At 40.8% G+C, this 16183-nt stretch overlaps 1 protein-coding gene across 1 annotated transcript in view; it reads left to right on the forward strand.

Moving 5' to 3' along the window:
• Window positions 1-10201: 10201 nt before the first annotated feature.
• Window positions 10202-16183, forward strand: part of LOC125770221 (L-threonine 3-dehydrogenase, mitochondrial) — a 114197-nt gene continuing 108215 nt past the window's right edge. Inside the window, exon 1 of the mRNA XM_049439607.1 lies at window positions 10202-10211. The gene's annotated coding sequence lies outside the window, so the exon portion shown is untranslated. The remainder of the gene's footprint in view (window positions 10212-16183) is intronic.

A 16183-nucleotide genomic window follows, 5' to 3' on the forward strand; every position in this document is an offset into this window, starting at 1 on the left:
GCTTGCCGATTAAATCCAACTGCTTGCTGCAACGGCTTTCGATGGGAACCTTCTCTGAAACTGGTATCAGCGTTGTCCCATGTACGTTAGGAACGTGTTGTATCGTCACGACGCCACCGTCGCCATGTTATCTTAATAATGGCGAAGAACCAGCTTCTTGTTCCCAGCCCACGTGTACGGCAGCGTGGCCATATTTACACCTTTACGCTTAAGATATGCTGCAGGTAGGTCTTCTGACATGTGTGGTAGAATTTATGATAATGAACTATTGAAGATTGTTTTTTTGTTAATGCTTCAGTGAGAGTTTGTTGCTGACAGGCGAAGAATTCACACCAATCAACTCACCCGGAACCCGGGGTGAGAGAATCGGGATGGAGCTTTACCCATAAGCTCGTTTCAAGGTTGTTTAGATGTTTAAAAAAAACAAGTTCATCATTAGAAATATGAAAAGCTTGAGTCGTATATCGAAGCCATCATTTACAGCACCGATGGAACAGTATAATATTTCGAACATAAATTAGTCACTATGAAACAAAGTAACTAAGTTTGTTAATGGATGTAGAATCCCCGAATAAAGTATAGATACATTGCAACTCTCTTGTCTTATAAAATATTTGAAACTTAATATATGTTTTATTTGAAGCACTAAAATATATTATTCATGTGTTTTTCCTATGTTTTTCCTCCTAGTTAGTCTGTCTTGCTTTGAATTCTTTTGTATTTGTTTCCTTTTTGTTAGATACGTGTTTTTTGTTTAATTTTTATTTTCTTAATCAATATTTTCTTATTTTTCATGGTCTATTGTAAACACGTACTTTATTTTATACTCATCTAATGTATCAATATTATTGTTACATTTATACTCAGGATTTGAAAAAGGGCTAGAAATATTTTAAAGATAAAGACGTAAAAATTGCAAAGAAATGTGGCATCGCTCAGTAATGCATTTGGTGGGACTATTGAAATGTTATTTATTATGAGCCTCATGAACCAAGTATAAACATCGTTGTATCCTTATATAGTTATAACGTGAAATTTTGTTACATACAGGAGGTAGTAGAAATATGTCATATTTTGTGATACCGGCACTGAAACGGACTAGATTTGCTGTAACAGTTTAACCCACTTTTTTCAATTAAATATCATCGAATGAAATGGTATGTTTCAATAACGATGACTTTTGATTTTTCAAATCAAAGGTTACCTTTTCAATTAACCTACAGTTCGGGAAATGTGTAACATTCCAACACCGAAACGAATTAATTCTTGTACTCTCCGCGTTCCATTGATGAATGTCAATAGGGAAGAGACACTGAGAGAGTCTATGCAAAGATCTAGTATGGCTTAAGGTTGTGATTTTAACAGCCTTTCAGTGGTGCTGATCTTTCCAACGAAACGAGCATTCCACAACAACCAATCCCACCACCCGTATGAAAATGCGCACCGGGATTCCTTTTTTGGTATCGACGAAGAACGTTGATTGGGTTGGGTTTTTCCACCACCAAGACCATCCGATTATGAGCCCATGACAGCTGAACAAGGAACTTGGGATCGTCTAATTAACCTCCTGCAATGGTGATGATGATGATGGTGATGAAGACGATGTTTTGTCGGTGTCGCTGCTGGTTGCCCTGCTAAAACTCTGGCAAACAGAAGAAAAAAACACACACTCTCGCAACACCAACTCTGGGTGACGCGCCGGCATAGACGCGATCGATTTCATAGTGTACGAGCACCCTCACCCTGGGCAAAAAACCGTTACCAGCACACCCTGATCGATTCCTTTCATAATTCACCGTTGCATTGCGGAACACCTTCACCTCGACCACGTCAAGCGGCAAGCGGATCGTCGTCATCCACCTCACACGTGCCTCCTCGTTACGCACCGCCCGCCATTGCTTACTTCCTTCTTGCACTATCGTCGTCGTCATCCGTCAATTATCGTCAGCTTAACAAAATGCTACAAATTCGGTACAAAAGAAGCGGCCTTACGCTATCTTCTCAGGGTGTGTGCGCAAGTGTGGCGAAGGTGACGGGCTTCTCACGATGCGCGGGATGCCCAGCTGGGTTGTGCCGGCTGGCGGGCATGTCATGCCACGCTATATGTCAAGTTCGTGCACGAGCCCGGTGGTACAGTTTGCTAAGGCTGACTTGCGAAAGCCGGCTGGAAGAGATCGTGTGCCCACAATCGTGTGCCGATGTAATGGACGATAATTTTCGTATTTTGATTGCCGGTTTATCCCGAGGGGTGGTCATAGTTTATCCGCTGTCAAATTGACAGTCTATTACCAGGCGGATTTCACTATTTCTGGGCACGGATCTGCTGAAGAAGTGTTTTATTGACCAGATAATAGGAGCTCATTTGCGGTGATTCATTGCCACCGTGTTTCGACATCCAAAACTACAAAACTCCAGCGTTTAAGAGCTCCTTTTGGTCATGAGACTCGTCAAGAAAAATTAAGAACTTGTTTAATCGATTTAGGATCGTACAAAATAACATATTTTTTAATCGCTTTATAGGAAATAGAATTAAAAATCTTTTTTAAACAAACTGTCGAGGAAATCCGTCGTACCCCATCCATCAATCCGAAAGTCGCTAGAAGCTCTCCAACAAGCGCACGATTTACTGTACGACCTCCAAGAGCAATCCGGCAGGGAAAGGCATGAGGCAATGCAATTAAAAAAACCGTTCAACCATTACTACATTCTCATTCACCTGCCCACCGATTGTGCGCCATTCGAATCAAACCCCACTCGATTGTGGTCGCTATCGTTCTATTCGGGTGCTACCGGGTGCGCATGTCTGTCAGCACAAATTGACCTACTACAACGGCTACCAGACGGGTGGACTGGTATTACGATGGTACGGTAGTGCGACAAAATGGGCCAGCTACCGAAACTGCCAGCTAGAAGTCGGAATCCAGTACCGCTATCTGCGTATCCGTCCTATCTGACAGTGTGGTCCGACCCACTACTCAGCAATTAAGTCGTATAACTGTAATGGTGGAATTAGTATTCCACACGAAGCGCTGCTATTCTGAGGGCTTTGGCTCGATTGAAAACAACGCCACTTTACGAGAGCGCAGAACTTAGAATGACAATCGGTTGATCGGTTGATGAAACGATAGTTTCAGCTGCATGATACCGGTGGTCACGGTTAGCGGGTGTGCGATAGACGTAATTCTAGCTTTAGATCCTTAAGCTGCTAGTCGAGGTGGCGTAATCGTGTGACCATTATCGTCAAGAAGAATTTGCTAAAGATCTTTTAGTGCCATTTTGACTATAGCAAAACGACTATATCTGAAGTATTGAAAAGTGTACACTTTCCAAGAATAGTATGTTATTTTGTGTTTGTAGAAAAGGAGTTCAATCAAGTTTTTGTTAGTTATGATAGGTTGAAAGAACTTGTAAGGTGTGGTCTTGAGATGAGCTAAGCGGCTGTCATCTTACTCGGTTGGAGTTCAAAGAAGAAGAGAGCGTTTTTAATCATGTCGACTAAGGACAAGTTCCACATGTACTCAGTGTCGGATCAAGCTTCTCGGAGGCCCTAAGTGGAATGGTAATTGGGGCCCCAACACTAAAGAAAGTCGCATTGCCGATGAACTTAAATCAATGAGGTTTATTTTGCATTGATCCTCTGGAACCGATCAGAAGAACTCAAATTATGAAAATACTGACCGGGGATGAGCTGATTTTAAAAGTGCTGAGCGGTGGTGGAGTCTTTTTCGGAGGACCTAACTTAGAGTCCTCGGGACCCTTTAAAACTCTGGTTGCATTGGCGGGGGAAGGGCAGTTTGTTTTGGGAGCCCTACAATTTTTATTTTTTTTGGAAACTTATTTCTATCAATTCGCATCATCATACATCGCATACATCATTTGGGGGGGGGGGGGGGGGGGAGGCCCCACAACCGACGAAATAAAATAAGTAAAGTGTTACAATATTGTGAGACTTGCATATTGAACTCTTCAAGCGTCAAAAATTTTGGGGGCCCTTTAGCCCCGGGGCCCCCCGTGGCCGCTTAGTTTGCGTAGTGGATGATCCGCCTCTGCATGTATTCCGTTTACGCCTAGGTGTCGGAAGATTAAAACTCGAGTTGCTATCGAGCTTTTTCCTGCTAGCTGCTAGCGAGCATAATCCTTAGTAATTCGCATATATAATTCCCTACAAGGGCGGCCCGATGGTGCATGTGATAAACGGCGCCAGTCCACACGGCCGGACCGGGTTCAAATCCCATCCGGACCGTCCCCCCGTAGCAAGGACTGACTATCCGGCTACGTGGTAAAATAAGTCTAGTAAGCCAGAAATGGCCGGCGTGACCTGTTGTAAGGTCGTTAAAAGCCAAGAAGAGAGAGAGAGAGACTTCCCTACAAGCTTATATATTCTTTAAAATTGCTTAGATATATCATTTATTTCATAACTAAATTTACAGTGTTGTTCCGTCTGAATGTTCCACATAAAAACAAATGCAACGAATTATGGGTCCCTATTCTCTCAACCGCCATCGGTTCTAACAAACCAGTTCGAGTGCCACCCGTAGATTACAGGCAGCAAACTAAGATTTGTGTGTCCTTTCAGACCACAGTGTAGTTAACGTTTGATAAATATGACCAATTCTATGCCCTGTTCCGGCACCGACGGAGACAAATCGTCTCGCTCGGCGGACAAATCCGCACCGTACGGGGAGGGAAAAGTATTTTAAAAAGTTATTTGCCTTTGTTCTGAACCTATTCTAGTTCCCTTTTGAACGCCCCGGTGTCACTTGTATGGTATGCCGGTTTCGCAAACTGATATATGCGTGTTTGCTACCTTCTGCAACATTGCGCATTTGCGGAAGGTTAACGAGTCGGTCCAGCCCGGGTCAGCGAAGCGAACCGATGAAAGTGAACCGACCTCATGTTGTTTGACTCGTAGCGACACCACGTCTTGGTGAACTCTTAGCCTTGAGCGGAAGCCGGCCAACGCGCTCTACCGCCGCGATACACCGGAACGAGGAACATTAATTTCTCACTCACAACACGCCCTCCTTCCGCTGGTTGTTTCTTGTATTGAAATGATAATAAAAAATGGCTTCTTTACACCGGTTTGAGTTCTCCCGGAGCCTGAAGCACACGCGCTCCCTTTTCCGGAAGATGTATCAAGAAGATGCTGTACGGTGCGATTCGATCGATCGCGTTGCGCCGCGATGGCAATTAATACATGCAAAGGCACAGTGACATCAGCACCTTAGTACATGACATGCGCATTTCCTTTCTCCTTCTGCGATCGGGCAAACAACATAACAAAGGTGCAGACCTTGCGCATTGAAGGATGGCCACACTCAATGGGGGGAGATAAACAAAGCCACCAACCCGCTGGAACGATGCCCCAGGGTTGAGAGAAATCAAAGTAAAGAAACAAAAGCGACAACAAAACGAAATAAGAAAAAAGGTGCCAAATGCAAAGCACACATTACCCACCATCAGACCGATTGAAGTTTGCATAATCGTGAATTCACTCATTCGCCAACCGGTGTGATAAACATGGCCGATAAAAAAGAAGGAAAAGCACGGTCAACAAAGCATCTACCGTGCGTCTGTGGCTATTACGAACGTTGCGGGTCGTTTGCATTCCACGATTGCAATCACTTTCGTTTTAGATCAGCCTGTGGACGGTTTCTTCTGCTAAAGTGAATGAACCGACGGATGGTGCTGGCGGTGGTATAGTATGGTTGAGGAAGACAAAAAAAAGTAAAACATGGAAGAAGACACATCGAAAGTAAGTGCATCTGCGATTGATCGAACCGTATCCGCGGCACGTCACAGCAATCGGCTACCAGGATCTGCTTCAGCGTCGCCATTGCAGTCCATTTGCGAATATTCATTGCCATTAGCTGGCGCCGATCTGGACACTGTGTGTCGAGACTAAGGACAAAACGCCGAATTAGAAAATTGAACGGATTTCCTCATTTATTGAGAAGATCTTCCCAAATGATCGCTTAAGTAATATAAAACAATAATTCTGTGCTAAAATGTCAAGTCAACTTTTCAAGTTGTCAACAAATATTTTTACCTTACACACCATATTTCCCAAAGTATAATAAAACTATTATGAGCGTTACGTTACGTGATAACTAGAAGATGGATGAAAATTCTTTCAGATCCTTTAATACAGTCAAGAATCAATCTGTTGACATGCCATGTTATCGCTTCATTTACTAATGAAGTATAATTGCTCATATGGGCTAAATATTATGTCTTAATTTCGCCAAAATGTCAATGATTACTGTACGTGCTAATTAAACCCTTCCATCATGAAGTAATCGCAAATTATAGTCATAGCGCAATTGGATGTTGAAATGTGCGCTAGGATGCTAGTTGCCAAGTGGTTCTTCTACGGTATGAGGAAACTTTTCCACTCAAATCTACTTTTGATCAACGATAGAAACTGCGATTGTATAAAACTTATATTGTTTCAATACTCATATACGCCTATGCGACAATTACTTTGCCGAAAACTGCCAAACTCTCTTAGCCGTGTTCGAGAGGAAGATGTGGATGAACAATGTAGGAGCTGCTGGTATGATGAGCCTTATGAGTTGTACGATATATTCGCTATCATACAGCGGAATAGACGCAGACGTCCCAGTCCGAAAAGTCCTTTTAGGTCGACGGCATAGACAGAGGAGAAATGGTAGGCCCAAACTGACAAGAAGCGATGGCGTTGTTGCGCCCGCCGACAAAGGCCAATATAACAGATTGGCGTACGGCAAATGGATTTTTGAGCTCTTTTATGAGAAAGCTTTCAAGCAGTAAAAACGGTACTGAAACACATGGCGATTGAAAGTCAGGAGCATTGAACAGAGTTTGAAGCATTATTTTCATAAGTATTAACAGCATAGTACTAATACTTAGAGTTTTAAAAAATCTCTGGAGAAAAAAAATTAAAAATAAATAATTTTGTTTACTATTCAATTGATTTACCCCATAGTGCGAGCCAGCGAAGGTGTAACAAGATCACTCGCAAGTAATGAGCATGCAAAAACTTCATAGCTCGAGGGCCACATTCGCATAGTGAGGAATGTTTTTTTTTCTTTTTCTTTACGACCATGATCGTAACACCGTCCGGCCGTATTCCGACGGATGCTTCCTTCTCGGATATTTTTAGACCCACTCACGATCGAACGGTGCATCGTAAAATTAAACCCACTCTACCCGAGCCAGCGGGCACTGGGCAACGATCGAGCGCAAACTGCAACGGACACCCGCGGCGTCCAACGTCCTCGAACGGATGGATGGATTGTACTACGAAATTTTTTTGGCACTCTCCGCACACTTCGGTGTCTCTTCACCTTCGGTCCAAAAATTGAGAGTCCACCATTTCCTTGACATTTGCCAAAATATACTGCCTTCCGTCTGTGAAGCGTTGCTGTTTATACCGTTTTTTATTCGCGCTGCCACTTTCTAGCAAACATGCATTTCATCATTATGGCTAGGAATAACGGATTCGGATAAGGCAAAGATTTAATACAGAGTAGACGAGTGAACTCAAATTATAATCATTTCACTTATAGCTTCATGAATTTAATAAAATCGATCGGCGTTCAATCATTTTTTATCGATGCAGCCTATTCTTTTGGTAGAAATTGTCGCTTATTATAATAGAAATCTAATTTAAATTGGTATTTCTTTACAAAATAGACCATTAAAGGAATGGTTACTATTTTATCTTATCTTAATTTGACTGTTGGCTAGCTGTTATTTTATCACACGTTATTTAAACATGGGAAATAATATTTATCAAAAAGAGTAAAGATGAAAATAATTCTTATTTTAATTTCCGCAGGGCATTAGTTTTTCATTAAAAATTATTATGTATTTTTAAAAAAAAATTATTGTACGACGAAATGCCATTATACTTAAACATAAATATGACATTATTTTTAAATATCTGTCATTTAGTTTGTTTTGAAACTGGCAAGAAACATCCATTAGCCCATTAAATATTCCACACAATTTTTTTTGGGAATGCAAAAAAAAAACAATTTTCTTTAAAAATGAGCAAAAATCACAATCATTGTCCTCTACTTTTTGGATGCTTTTTCGATGGTCCATTCAAGTCAATTAACACCAACTTCTCCACCAAGACGATTGGCTCCTACGAACCAGATCGTCTTTCTTCTGTCTTCTTTCTAGTAGAAATTGTTTCATGTCTAAGCTCAATGTGTGATGGGTTCCCTCCCTAAATTGTGCTCCTCCATATGTGAAACCTTATGCATGACTGTGTGATAATAACATTTAGCAACACTGTGAGGTGTACAGAAAAAAACCCCAGCAAAATTGTATAAACACGCATCGGCTTCAAATAGACCGTAACTTATTTCATGGCCATTCGAAATAGGTTAATCATATGGTTTTTTTTTTTTTGAGAATGTGCGTTTAGTTTGTGTTTTTGCTCAATTGCCCACTTCTGTCAACTAACAAACTTTTTGTTTCTTTAGCGTTAACAAAACCACCTTCTTCTTTCTAAATTTACTACTCCCTTTGCCAATGGATCGATCAACGTGATGAGGCTTAGAGAAAAAGAGAGACAGGGTGAGGGTTGAGAGATGGAAGGTTTCCTTTTTTGGCGGTCGCAACGGTACGAAACAATCGACGGGCACCGAACTTCAATCAAATCCCACCTGGAACGTGTCACACAATATTTAACGGTTGACAGTTCCTACCCACGGCGGCCACGGATGATTTGCTGTCGCTGCACTACTACTCAAAACTCTTCGCCTTAAAAGGTGATTGATGACATTGTCCCGTGTGTACCGTGACGAAAGAAAGGTTCCTCGATTTAAACGCAAAGCTAAGGAATATTCGAAAATACACAAACATATTTCATTCATTTGTTAATTTAATACATAATTAGAAGCCAGACATATGAGCAGAATTTTCTTCAAAAAATTATGGAAACACAAATCACTAGAACAATCGTTTTTTAAAGTTTCAAAAACACGCACACACACCCACAAACACGAACTGCAAAACAAACACGATCACGCAGAGCAACCAACGGTGTATTTTTTCGGTTGAAACTTTGCGTCCAGTCTCACGACCATACTGCTTGGATTGATGCTAAGAACGTGGCCAGAAAGCATGATTAAAAACTTTCTGTATGCGCTATACCGGGCGAGGTTCGTCGCTTGCAAAGCCATGTCGTGCATTGAAGTCTTTCGTATATTTCTTTTAATTTCTTTCACCAACACGTTTTCTTACACTCACTGCGTACCCTGTTTGCATCCTTCGTATGCACGTGACGCCAATATTAAATTATTTCTCAGCTTAAGCACAACGGCGGAAGAGAAAGACGATGATGGTAATTTCCTTACTGCTATGCTTCGCTTATGTGCATGTGTGGAGCTGTATTTCGGATTTTGGCTAGAGTTCATTCACATTTACCCTGGCCGCAACGAAATCAATCATCGGAATCGATGGAAAAAATGCAGCATACAATGGAAACAGGTTTTATTAATTGATGGTGCAACTTCATTAAAATTTATAACGATAATTTTGTTATTTAAAAAATAAAATGTTTCGAATCTCCTCTCTGCAAATAAGATAAATAGTTTAAAAAAAAACTACAATAGCAAAAGACAGAAAATATTGTAGTACGCCTCTTTCAGTTCAAACTGTTGCAGCTCAACGTCCAAGAGATGCAGATACCAAAACATCCGGTAGCATATCCCCTACCAACAACAGCCAATTTCTGTATCCAGTAGCACAAACTTATGACAAATGATCAATCCTCCCCATTCTCCCCCAATACCGAATCCGAACGAACGTTTCGCTCTGCAATTGCCAGAAACCTTTCTTTTCCCATCCTGCAGCCCATCCGCCGAGGACCTTCGCGCGAGGTGCGAAAGCTTTGCGAGACCGCAACAGGCTTTCTCATCGTCGCAAGCGGTGAAATTATCGATGCAGAAGCCTGAACCAGAGAACCAAGCGAAAGAAAAGGGAAAGTTATTTATTATTTTACATTTTCACGTTCACCCGCGACACCACACCAAACGACCGTAAGAGTCGTAAAAAGAAAAGAAAAGAAGAAGAAAAAAACACATCCACACATCACATCCAAAGCGAACGACTTCTTCGGTGCGCTTTCAGCCCAAAAGGTGTATGAACGGAGGACAATAACCACAGCCGCTCGCCACAAACTGCCAACTTTCGAGCTGCCAACACCCGAACGGGTAGGGCGACGTCTTTTACATTCGTCCACTTCATTGAAATTGGGAGTCTAGCAAACTCTCCGACCGATGACAAACAGGTCGAAGATGATGGATGGCAACGGTGAATCAAATTTACAATCCCTTTTTTCTGACAATACGGGTAAAAGATCGTCAATCAAATTGGTAGCAAAAGAATGTTTTCTTTCAACATCCAGTAAATCAATCGAATTTATTATTAATCGCTGTAAACTGTCTCGATGGCGGTTTTGAAGCGAATTATGGTATTTTTAACTTTATTTCACAATGAAAAATAAGTTATCCTTTGTGGAAATAAAGAAAGAGGTTTTTTGATTACAAAATGCATTATTTCCTGAAAGATTTGAACAACTAACTGCAAAGTCATTTAAGCAAATTTTGTGATTTTTTTATTTTTTATCAGGGAACGAAATATTCTAAGTAAAGTGTAGTTAGACTTTATTTAAAATAGTGGCATTTTTTCTTCGATCCGTCTTCATAGGTACTATCGATTTTGGGTAAATCCCATGTTTCACAGCGAAAGAAATACATCGAATCAATATCGAATATCAGCAAAAGGTTCTGACTCAGCGGAATTTCTGCTCCACCATTTATGCAGCAATTCACACGCAAAACTCATTGTGCAAGGCAGTAATCGTCGTTGGCGGCGTAGTCGTCGTCGTCGTCGTCGACGTCCTCACTGGATGCTGACTGCTGGTTTCATTTCGATGCCAGAGTGGAAAGCCTTGGCATCGATTTGGTTTTAGAATGAAATTCTGCGCAAAACCGTAAGCATCCTCCTCTTGCATGCAAATACCGGCAGCGCATCGAACTCTTAGTCACCGTCTAGTAGAAGCAATAGTAGCAGTGCATACGCATGATTCACTTAAGATTTGACCTCTTTAAGGGTGGAAAATTTAAAGAACAGCTTGTTATAAGTAATCGGCGAAAATCCCGAAACCTCAAGGATTCTCATGACAAATGATGACACACGTACCGGATCAAGGATTACCGGTATTATTGATCAGCCGAGATGATGGCGTTTATGCAGCACATACATTCAACTGAAAGTGATACGTTTAACTCAAGGAATTTCTACCCCGTTCTGGAAGACCTTCTCACCAAAAAAAAAATACATTAAATGGTAAAACAATCAAGGTTTTTGAACGCTACTGATTACCTGGTTATAGGTTGGAAAAACAGTTCCACACGTTATGATGTGTGTAATGAAACAACAATGCTAGCTTGCTCACTCGATCGAAAGTAGTCAGCCCCGGACAACCGTTTCCATCAGAAAAGATCCACACAATTATAAACGTTAGGCAAGGAATCCGCCCGTCCTTGGGATCCTTTATGCAACCCGTTCCCTGCGCTTCCTGTTTCCTACAACACTTCGGATCTCATTCTCCATCTTCTATCCATACACATATGAAGAAGAGAAGAAGAAGAAAAAACCCCTCACCGTGCTCCAGTTGTTGGCCTTGATCTTTATTTTACTGGCCGGCGCTGGACCAAACCGATGGACCCGTACGGCCCCGAATGTGCGGGAAGCCAAAAGACGGACGACTTTTCAGCGCGATTTCACGCGTGATTGCCGACGCGTCGGGATGCTAAACGACTACGGCGGTAAGTAAAATGATCAGTGGTGGATATTTTTGCCGCTGGTTTCTATTTCATATTTTACGAAATTCTTGAATAAATTTCATGAATCATCCGATATGCATAAATTAAGAGCCGTTATCAGTGCGAAGCAATAAAAAAACACGCATAAAACGACGATGAGCTGATCGTCGTTTGTCGACGAGGAGCAAAAAAAAAGTCAAATAACAAAACCCATAAATAGATACATCGGAAAGTGGACGCGCTGCTACCGTGCGTATAAAGCACAGCCATCAACACGAGATAACCGTAAAACCCTGCCCAAAATGCCTTAAAAAAATGCAGCTTTGGTGATCGCAGGTTAAACCACCGCAAAAACTAACAAAAAAATCTGTTATACAGCCAGGGCAGGTGAGACCAACAAAAAAAAGCCTCCTAAAAAGCGTGTTGCAAACTAGGCGAGGCCGGCCTGTCTTGGTCTAAGCCTTTTTAGCATGTCTCTCGTGTTGCAATTATTCGTAGTGTGCCAATTGGATGGCCAGAGACAGAGGAGCAAAGAATCGACACCATGACTTACTGTATCATATCGATAGGAAATTTTAATTTTTTTTTTTATTGTAATTCTTTTGCAGTGAGGCTCACGTTAAGCGAGCTTTAATTTTATTTCCGAGTTTTACCGAGTTTTTGATTTTTTTTACTAAATTTATATCACAATTTCCAACATTCTATTTTATTGTAAAACATGGAAAATCAAGGAAAACTCATAGGAAATATAATCATAAAATAATGGTATGCTTTCATTCACGACAAACAACAATCAATGAAAATTACAAATACCTAATAAGGTACAACACACGCTAGTATACGTCTCGGCGGCGATGCTGCCAACGACGGTTCAAACGCCATTATGCATTGATTGAGCGTACCTTTATGCAAGATGGATGTTTGCAATTAAAACCCAACCAAATTGATATGCTAAAAGCTAGCAATTCAATTACCTACCTGCACAAAGCCATTCCAACCCTTCCTCGCACCCCGCCAGCATCACGCCATCTCGTGGGGAGAAGAAATGGTAAGAAAATAGAAGAATTAAGAAAATAAGTGGCCACCTGCCCTGCCCGGATAGGTTTCCGTGCGTACACATTGCCTTATGTTTTCTAGTGCTGTAGCGATTGTTGTTACTGTTGTTGCTACCTTTTTATCACTCGCTCCCAACGGCAACGCACGCAAGACTGCACGCACACACACACACAATACGCAGACGTGCATTGATAAGCACCAACCGGTTCAAACGCCGGCCTTACGCAACCACCGCCAGCCGCGATGGGAAAAAAAGTAACCAAGGAAGAAGTATGGCGGGTCCGAAAACGGGTGAAACGGGAAAGTGCGGTCGGTCAGGAAGTGGTACCGTGGTCACGGCACGCCACGGATGGTCGGGTTACTCAATACGGTATTAATTGCTACCCACACGATGCAAATCAGATTTTCTCATCGCGTCGTCCGAAAAGGGGGATGCCAAACTTCCTACCGACTGATCTCCGGCTGAAGATAGGAGTGGCCGGCATACGGAAAGGTGACCAGCGAGTGCAAGACACTTCTTCTTCATTTTCGAACCCCCGCCCGATCCGGATCAGTGCCGGTAAGATGCACCGTACCCGATCAAATCGATCTGGTGACCGATCGCGGGTCGAAACAGGATGCGATCGCGTCGTTTATGTAACTGGGAAATCGTGATTCGAACAGCGACGAATTAATCAAAAGCGGGGTAGTTTGGGGAGATCGAGGAAAAAGGATAAAGAGGAAGAAGTTATGCAGAAATGGCATGCCATTCTGCATTCCAGCACAAAGCGGTGGTAAAACGGTGTACCAGTTGCACAAAGTATCGATATGATTGAAAGAAGGTTCGTCGCTTATCGTTCAAGTCTTTTGTTACAAATATTTATGCCGTTGCTTGACAAGTGAAAATGTTAGTAAAATAGCGTTGCAGATTGTACAATACGATGAAAAAAATGCGTATTATACACCTCAATAATGTATCTGATCATTATTTCGCTTTCAATAGGATTGAATCTAATTAAAGAGAAAACCTTGAATTTATTCCCGCCCGTTCCGATATGTGCAATGGCGATAAACATCGTACTATTTACCTCAAAACTTTGGCAATGAACTGGATTAGCATATTGTTCCAAAAAACCATTCCGCAAGCAGCAGCAGCAGCATCAGCATCACAAAATTTCGCATCTCTGCCAAAGGAAACGAGGGCACAAAAAGGTAAGCAAAGGCAACTTTGAGATGACATCAGACGGGTAAAGAGTACAGCCAAATAACAACACAAAGTTCATCTACCATCCACATGCAGTGGTGCCCCCCAAAATGACCTCAAATTGAACCGTTTACCCAAAATTGTCCATACTGCCAGTTCCATCTTCTACACGCATCTTCTCCACCTTTCATGCCCATGTAGACCGGTTCGTAAAGGGTCGGGAAACTGCCTCGTGTTAATATTTTTAGCAATACGCATCTGCATTTTACGCTCACTACTGCGTGTTTCGATTTCGCGACAAGTCTCGATCGACGATGGCGATGTATAGGTGAGGATGAGAGACAACAACAACAAAAACAGCACACGTCCCCGTTCCAAATGTGAACGGACTTCGACCTGACAGTGTCAGAAGTTTGAGTTAGGTATGTACATAAACATACTTTTCTGATGAGATTAAAACTGTCTTTTTTCACTATTTACAGCATAGTTAAAACAAATTTACAGGACATTGCGATTTAACATAACTTTAATGCAAGTTGGGAAACAATTTATTGTTACGTGGCAGCTGAAGATTCCGAACGAACTGAAGGAAACATCCTGTCGCGTGAGCGATTTGCTCTTCTTCGATCAATCCATTCTCTTTGCAAAGGCATCCTCCCGGATGTCTGTAATGATTTGGCAGAAGGCAAAACTCGTCCGAAAAGCAAATACGCAAACCAAGAAGGTGACGATGATGATTATGCAATCTTCGTCACCTTTTCGATGGTGCTATGTTCCACACAAACACAAGCGTTAATTTGTACAATTCACGAGTAAAAAATAAAAGTTTAACTGAGTAAAAAGAATAGATAACTATTCTGCTCACACACACCAATTTATTGCGGTTTATTAAACTTTCAGTTTCTGTTGGGATTTCCCGCATGAAATTTGCAAAAATTTCCCTCTGCTTAAATAAATCTCAAGAGCATTCTATGAAGCTTAACAAATTAGCAAACTTGTTGCTGACGGCCGGTGGTTACCCTAAGTCCTTCTTATGCTCTTCCTTTTTCAAACCCGGAGTGGGATCAAGCAGAACTTCAGTGATCAAACTGTGATTCGCATGAGTGCACTCACCCTGTCGGTGAAGCTTTTTTGTCCCTACCACTGTACAAACCTTGTGTCACTCAACCTCAAAAATGCCGAAAGAGTTATGTTCCACTTACTCTCACGCAACTCAAACTTCGACTGCGGTACACCATTGAAACTGTATCGGTGTTGTTTGGTTTTAACTTTTAGTTAGCGGAAAAGAAAGTTCATAAAATTGGCAACTGAAACAGTTTACGAGACCGACACAATACATAAGAATGTTTAACTAAAAGACTTTGGAAAGTCTTTCTAAAGTGACCAGCTTTATTAGTAGGAAATGAAAGTGTTCAATATTTTATTAAGCGAGAAAATTCATTATTAGAAATTTAGAATTAAATAAAAAACCTCTAAATTATAGAAATTTTATACTAAAGATAAATTTTTCTATATTTCAATTTTAATTTATTTCACGCAATAATGCTACTGCAATAATACTACTTTCTTTGTGATGTGATTATACGATGAAATTCAACAGTATTGAAAAAATAAACAACAGTCAATACCATGTTAGAAAATTATGTATAAATACATTTATTGGAAATATAATTAAAGTAAATGAAGAATAAAATTTCCCCGACATAACAATTATAGTAATAGAAAGTTTAATCATTTGTTATAATACATTAGAAGCAGAATACATTGAACAATTTATATTAACATTTGTACACTACTACCTTCTATTATCCTTATCAATCATTTGAGCTTTAAGGCAAAAAGTAGTTATATCAAATTCTCCTAACCATGAATTGTCAGAAAAAGTAAAATGAGTTTTTCAATTATTTGTAACTTTTTCTTTTTTAATTTTAACAATCTAAAGAATTAATCAAACAAGAATGCTTTAGTTTATTTTTTTAGAACTACCGTTTGAATTAATTAATGCTTATATTAATTTGTTATATTTCCAATTAATCACTATTATGACAAAAGGGTGTGTTACAAATAGTGGAATAAAATTAAAAATGTGTTTATTTAGTATTTAGTTTTTTTCCCC

This window comes from Anopheles funestus, chromosome 3RL (genome assembly GCF_943734845.2).
Source record: "Anopheles funestus chromosome 3RL, idAnoFuneDA-416_04, whole genome shotgun sequence".
NCBI classification, from domain to species: Eukaryota; Metazoa; Arthropoda; class Insecta; order Diptera; family Culicidae; genus Anopheles; species Anopheles funestus.